Consider the following 7,404-nt stretch of genomic DNA (forward strand, 5'->3'; position numbering starts at 1 on the left):
CAGTATCACAACAATGCATAATAGTAAACAAGCAACAACATCATCCATTGCATTAATATTATAATTCAATACAAGTGTGTTCTGTGTATAGTTTATAAGACACCAAAAATGAATACGCAAAATAAAGATGAGTCTTGAAAGCTCCGTCTTCTCAAAACCTGGTCATCTGTACCTGTCTACTAGTGACCTGAGAATACAAGTTATTTTGAATGAGAGGATCAACATTTAATGCTAGTGAGTTCATAAGTTTTTAGTGTCAAATGTTGTAAGTTTGAAGAAAAGTGTTTGTAAATGTTTGTATATGTTGTAAATGTTTGTAACTCCTAGAAAATCCTATATTTTCTACTAAAATATAGCTTTCTACCAAGACCCGAATGTTCTGAATGTTTGTTTCTATGTAAAAGTGATTGTTTTTCCCAAATGTAACTATCATTACCAAAAGTATAGTTTTACATTACCGTTTATGTGAGAAGATTACAATGTGAATGCAATAGGAAAATAATAAAGTACTGTAGTGTTGTATATAGTAACTACTGTTGTAATAACTACCTTAAACCAATTGTTAATTAAGGTATAATGTGATATGATTGTAACCATACTTGATCGACTAGTAAAACACGACGCTCGAAGACGTCGAAATGGTATGACAATTGTCACCCGTAAACCTGTAGGTCCCACTGTAGCTAGCAGCAAGGTGTAGGATGGTCAGTCCAGTATAGATCTATACACAAATTCACGCTCTCCCTCCAGGATACTCTGGTTACAGAACGAGACGTAGCAGTATGATGCCATGCCCCGAAGTAGTGGTTCACATTTATGTTATAGTGTTATAGTGTTTTTATAGTATGCTCTAGTGTATTGTATGTTCTCTCTATTCTAGTGTATAGTATGTTCTCTTTGTTCTAGTGTATAGTATGTTCTCTTTGTATAGTGTAGTGTGTGTTCTCTTAGTTTCTCATCATAGTATGTTCTTTCTATTTCTCATAATAGTAAGTTTGAATTGACTCATGAATGAACTGACTCTTGTATGTTTCATTGTACTAGAAGTAGTGAGTAGTGAACCTCTAAACTATACCTACTATAGTTTACTAGTAATGTTGTTTGAATGACTGAGTGTGTTTCATACACCTTTGCTACACAAAGGTGTTGAACTGAGATAAAAGCTTTTCTATATATATATATATATATATATATATATATATATATATATATATATATATATATATAATATCACTAAGGTTCAAACGACACTCGGACAAACAACCGGGTACTCTAAGTCCACAACCAAACAAGGAACATGAAATAAAGTGAGTTATCAGTCCTAGGTCTTTTCAATCTTACTTATATAAATATATCTATATAGACATGATTTTGACAATATATAAGCTAAAAGAGTTTGATAAATAGTTTTAGCATAAAAGAGTTTGATAAAAATGTTTTGAAGTAGATGTTTGCTAACACAGTTTTGAAGTATAAGAAATCTATCTGTTTGATCTAGTTATTAATCACATGTGATTGATATAATAACTATAATGTTTCAACTTGTATTCCCCCCATAAAAGCATTTAAAATCATTTTAAAAGGTTAGTTAGGGGTATGAACTCACCTGTAGTGAGTGGTTTAACTGAAAGATCGGAAAAGGATGTTGAGTGCTAAGTGAAATCTCGGGCACAAGTGGATCCTAAGAAGCATAATATGACACATATATATACATAATTAGTGTTTATACAGCTTAATCATGAAGGGAAACACCTTAGGGACTAGGATACACTTGAATGGGAGTGTTATAAATCACATATGATTGTGTATAAGGGGTGTGTGGCCACATAATGGAGTTTACGGCCAAAGGTTCACGACCCTTTGTGTTTACGGCCATATGGTTTACGGCCCTATGAGTTTACGGCCATAAACTCATGAAGTCTTGTGCCAAGGAGGTGTTTTAAGGTCTTACAATCAACAAGGAAGTGTTCTAGACTCAAATCCAAGCCTTAGGAAGAGTTTATGGCCAACTAATAGCCTTAACAAGGGTTTACGGCGAAGGGAGATGCTCTTGGCCATAAACTCTCATTGTTCTTAGGTTTTAGTTGATTTCAAGGATGTAATTCAAGGGCTTCTACTAGATAACGAGTATAGGGAAGAGATACTTACGATATGGAAACAAAAAGGGTTGATTTCGGCCCAAAACACTAGAGTGTTCTTGGTGTTCTTGAGGATCTAACCCCAAAATATGAAGTTAACGGATGAAATCAAAGGGTGATACAAGGTAATGAGATGTATCAACTAATCAAAGGATGAAGCACTTACATTTTTGAAGATTGAAATGAAGATCCTTATGGTACTTGAGAGAGAATTCGGGTTTCTTGACTTGAAATGGTGAAGAATGAGGAAGAAATGAAAGAACATCATGTATAAGGCATGAGTTTACGACCACCATGAGTTTATGGCCGTAAACTCATGGTGATGTGGCCGTAAACTCCACATGATGAAGTTTAAGGCTTGGCTAGTACATATAGACTCAAGCAGATACTTACTAACACCCGATCCTTGGATGTACTAGGCTTAGAACTCTCAAACAGACTCTAAACAGTGCTAAACAGATAGAAAAACAAGTCTGACTTTGATTGAGTTGAATTGTAGTACAAGATAGAAATTTCGGGTTGTTACAACGATCTACCAATCAAGGATCATTTTCCCCTGCCACTTTTGAAAAGATAAAAGATCCATCGAGGATTTGTTCCCCTGATCACAGTTATAAAAAGGTCCCTTCTTCTCCAAGAGAAGGGACCGAAAAAGAAAATCTTCTAGACCTTTCATAAAACCTTCACTTTCTCTCTAAGAAATCGACTAACTTGGTCGTCAGAGCTTCGATCTGGGACTACCTCCCAGCCGAGGACTGACAGGTTTGTTCCTTTGTTGTGATTCTCAGGCACTCCATCGCATCCATCAAAGATACGGAGTTAATCCAGAGACATGTTACAACAGTTATTGTAATCGTATATAATCAAAAGTAGGGTGAAACCCTAATGTAGTCTTGGTGACCGTCTTTGTGACCTCGTTGTCTTTGTGAAAACATTCTTTCTTAGTGAAATCATCTTTGATATTACTCATGTTCTTTCGTTTTCTGTTTAATCTTTAATTAGTTTATTTGTTCTTTGTTATTCACACTTGAGTGTATCCAATCGATACAAACCTTCATTATTTTGCCCTGATAGTCTATACGATCTATCGAAATCTGAAGAACATTTTCGTATTAGTAGAAATTTATTCTTACGTATAGCTAAAGATTTGGAAAATAATTATGACTATTTCCAATTGAGATGGGATGCTAGAGGTAAACGTGATTTTACTCCAATACAAAAATGCACATCCACTCTTAGGCATTTGGCTTACGATATAGCCACAGACACATCAGATGAGTATTTGAAAATGTCTAAGAGGACGGGTTGAGAATGTACATATATTTTTTGTAAGTATATTATAGAGCTTTACCGTGACATATACTTGTGATATCTGTCTATAAGTGATGTCGAACAGTTGTATGTTGCACATCAAGCTAAACATGGTTTTCAAGGGATGCTTGGTAGCATTGATTGTACACATTGGGAGTGGACAAATTGTCCCAAAACATGTCAATGTCAATTCAAGTGAGATGATCATGGGGTGCCGACTGTTATATTCACATGACCTATGGTTTTGACATGCATGCTTTGGTATGGAGGGGTCAAACAATGACCTGAATGTGCTTGGAACGTCTTCATTATTTAATGACATTTTGCAGGGTAAAGCGCCAAACATGCCATATGTTGTGAATGGAAATGAATATAAGCATGAGTATTACTTAGGTAATAAGATATATCTAGAGTACGCTACATTTGTCAAGTCATACACATACCCGGCCGATGAAAAACAAAAATTGTTCAAGTTAGCACAAGAATCTGCTAGGACGGATGTGGAACGGGGATTTAGAGTCCTCAAACAAAAATGACACATAATGAAAGATCCGACATAGACATGAGATATGGCAAAATTGACGAAAAGTTTTGACTGCTTTTGTTATTTTACATAACATGATAATAGAAGAAGAGGGTAGGACTATTTATATGTATACCAGAACGATATACTTAATCCACCTGTAGTAATACAAGTCGACAACCCGACATACTTCACAAGGGTTTTGGAAATACAAAACTGTGAAACACATCACGATCTACATTACGATTTGACCGAGCATATATGGGAAAGACAATTCCAAGGGCAAAATGACAATGAGGAGTAGGAGGATGAGGATGCTGACGATGAGGAGGCTAATGACGATGACGCCGATAACGCGGTTGGTGACGACGAGGAAGATGAGGACGACGACGACGACGAATAGTATTTTCTATGTTTTCTATGTTTTTTGGGGTTTTAAATTTTTATGCTTTCTAAGTAATGTAATGTTTTATTTTGTATGTTTTATGTTTTTTATTAGTAATTTAGGTTTTAATTTTTTTTATGTTTGTATGTAATTTAGGATTTAAATTTGTTTTTATAATTAATGTAAAATATTATTTATGTTTTAAATTATGTTTTTTTATTTAATTTAATATAAAAAAATAAAAAATAAAATGATAAATATTGTGTGGTGGTAACCATTTCCAAGGGCTAATGGTTTAGTGATGAGCTTGTAGTGGAGGTGACGTGGCGTTGAGTTTTCAACACTTTTTGAGTGAGCTGAGTGTAACCACTCCCCATAACCTTAATGATTCTTTCATACCCTCCATTATTCTTCTCGGTTCTCACAAGTCGCAACAAATTACGCAAATTTTCAGCATCTTAGTTTTCACAAGTCGCATCAGGTTACCCAATTTTAGTTCCCAGTTAGTGAATCTCGATTAAGTATCAAAAGATAATAATTTTGTAAAGTAACAGGTTTGTATTTCTTATCCTCAATTATTAGTTTTGATTTCTCACTTTCCTTTCTCGGCTCCCAATTCCTGATTTTGATGTGTATGTAATTTTTCACTATTTGTATTTCTCACTCTCCAGTTTTCAATGTTTGGTTTGCAAAGTATAAGTTTCATGATTTTGCTATGTATGTAATTCACATTTCTTGGCTTTCGTTATTTCAAATTTTAGAGTCCTTTATGATTGTAATTATATATCTGATTTCTTGACTCTATTCTGATTTTAATATTAGGGTTTTATACTTCTTTATTCTTTCAAACTACCCATCATATTTAAGGTAATATGTTTCTAATTAGAACTTTCTGAATTTTGTTTGTATTTTAGAATACTAATGTATTAAATTTTTTATTTTTACTTGTTTAATTTGCGGCCCCATAAATTGGCAACATAAATCGAAATTTTGGTTTATTCTTATCTCAAAGTTAGGGATGTCAACGAGACAAAACGGGACGGGGAGTGCATCCCCCGCCCCCGTCCCCGAAATTTCCCTGTTCCCTCGTCTTCGCCCCCGCCCACGAAATGTTAGTCTTCCTACCCCTGTCCCTGCCCTCGAATCCCGCTTATTACCCCTGTCCCCGCCCTTGTTCCGCCGTTGCTCCCCTGTCTTAGATTGATTTTGGGCTGCCTTTTTTGGGTTTAGAGAAGTTGTTGTTTGGGCTAAAAGAAATTATTTTTAAGTAACAAATAATTATTTATAACATAATTTTTACATGTTGAAACCAAAAAAGTTATAGCATCTTAAAAATATTATACTAACAACTTAGAAACTTATTTTTTGTTGAATTTTGGAAGCTCAAAATCATGTTATTGTTTATTATATTTATATAATTAATGTATGTGTAATTTATTAATGGGGTCCCCATAGGGGTTTCGAGACGGGATTGCACACCCTCGAAACTAAAACGGAGGTTAACCTTGCTCCGCCTCCGATTTTTTAATAAATATCCTCAAACAGGACGGGGCCCACGTGAACGGGGTCCCACATCACTTTTTGACATTCCTACTTAAAGCAGTATAATTTAGTTATTGACAATTGCATAATGTTTTCTAAAAAAATATCTACTATACTTAAAGCAGTGTAATTTAGTTATTAACAATTGAATAATGTTTTCTAAAAAAATATCTACTAGAAACCAGAAAAGGAAAAAACAAAATTTGGAGTTTTGTAAATGATTTTGCCTAATAATACAGTGTAAGTTAATATTTTGGAGTTTGTTAAACGAGTGATTATTAGCTAAATGCTTATATTGCATACATCATTATATTAACTATTATTGTTACTGTGGTATCTATAAAGAAAAGTTTTTTTTTTGTAGTGTTGTATCTGAAGATATAAATTTTTTTTTCAAGATGAAGTTATTAAAAACTTACCTAAACTCATTAATGTCATCAAAATGTTGAATGGTTTGGGAACATTATGTGCAAGGAAATACATATGATAGATAAAATTGATTTTTATAGTATTATGAACATTTTTGCATAAAAAAAACTACAATGAGTATTTTATATTAATTAGTTGTTTTTGTAATTGTTGTGACTATATTTGTATTTTTGATAATATTCTTAATTATTTTTGTAAATGGTGTGTTTATTTTTTAATATTTATTTTATTTATGACTTTGGGGGCTATTTTTTTTCTTCTCGCCATGCGCCCAAAAATATGATTGGACCAACCATGCCTACGAAACACATTGTTAAGCTACATTACAGCTACGTTTGCATTCTCTATTTGGAGAAGATTGATCTTTACTTCAAGGTTGATCAGCTTTGAGGTTGTATTTTTTGGAGACTCTCCTCCAGAAAGTAGGCGTATCGATGCTAATGTTGATTGACTCTTCAGTTACGTCGACCCATGAACGATTCAATATGATCTCTTCATCCGTTGACCAAGCACACGAGCCATTTTTTAGAGATGAAGTTTTGAAGAAGATGTAAAATAAAAAGGTTAGGAGAGTTGAATTAAGAATGTTTGAATTTGTTGAAAAGTGAAAAATGATGTTGATATTTATAGTAGAGGATGAAAGGTTTAAAATTTGAAATTAAAAGAAAAAAAACAGTTGTATTTTAAAAATTAGGTATTTTTTTTTGAAGTGGGGTGTTTTTTGAAATTGTAAATGGTAAGAAAAAAGAAAAATAAAGCAACTTTCACTTTCATCGGTATACAACCACCGACTTTGGCCACCGAACTCAACATGCCGAGTTGGTGCCCTGTTGTTCATTGAGGACACGTCGGCAATTGCCGATCTCCACCGAGACCATTCCATGCAGCCATAGTCTTTTACAAGATTCAATCTTAAAAACATGAACTTTGTATGTTTTGTGTTTTAGGGGGTGTGTTAAAACAAATAGTTAAAGCCAAATTTGAGTATACTTTTGTTATTGAAGCTTCATTTGTCAACTTGGTTCCTTAAATCCAATTTTTTGTTTAAGATTATGGTGATGAATATTTGTAGACGG

The sequence above is a fragment of the Lactuca sativa genome, chromosome 8, assembly GCF_002870075.4.
Source record: "Lactuca sativa cultivar Salinas chromosome 8, Lsat_Salinas_v11, whole genome shotgun sequence".
Lineage (NCBI taxonomy): Eukaryota > Viridiplantae > Streptophyta > Magnoliopsida > Asterales > Asteraceae > Lactuca > Lactuca sativa.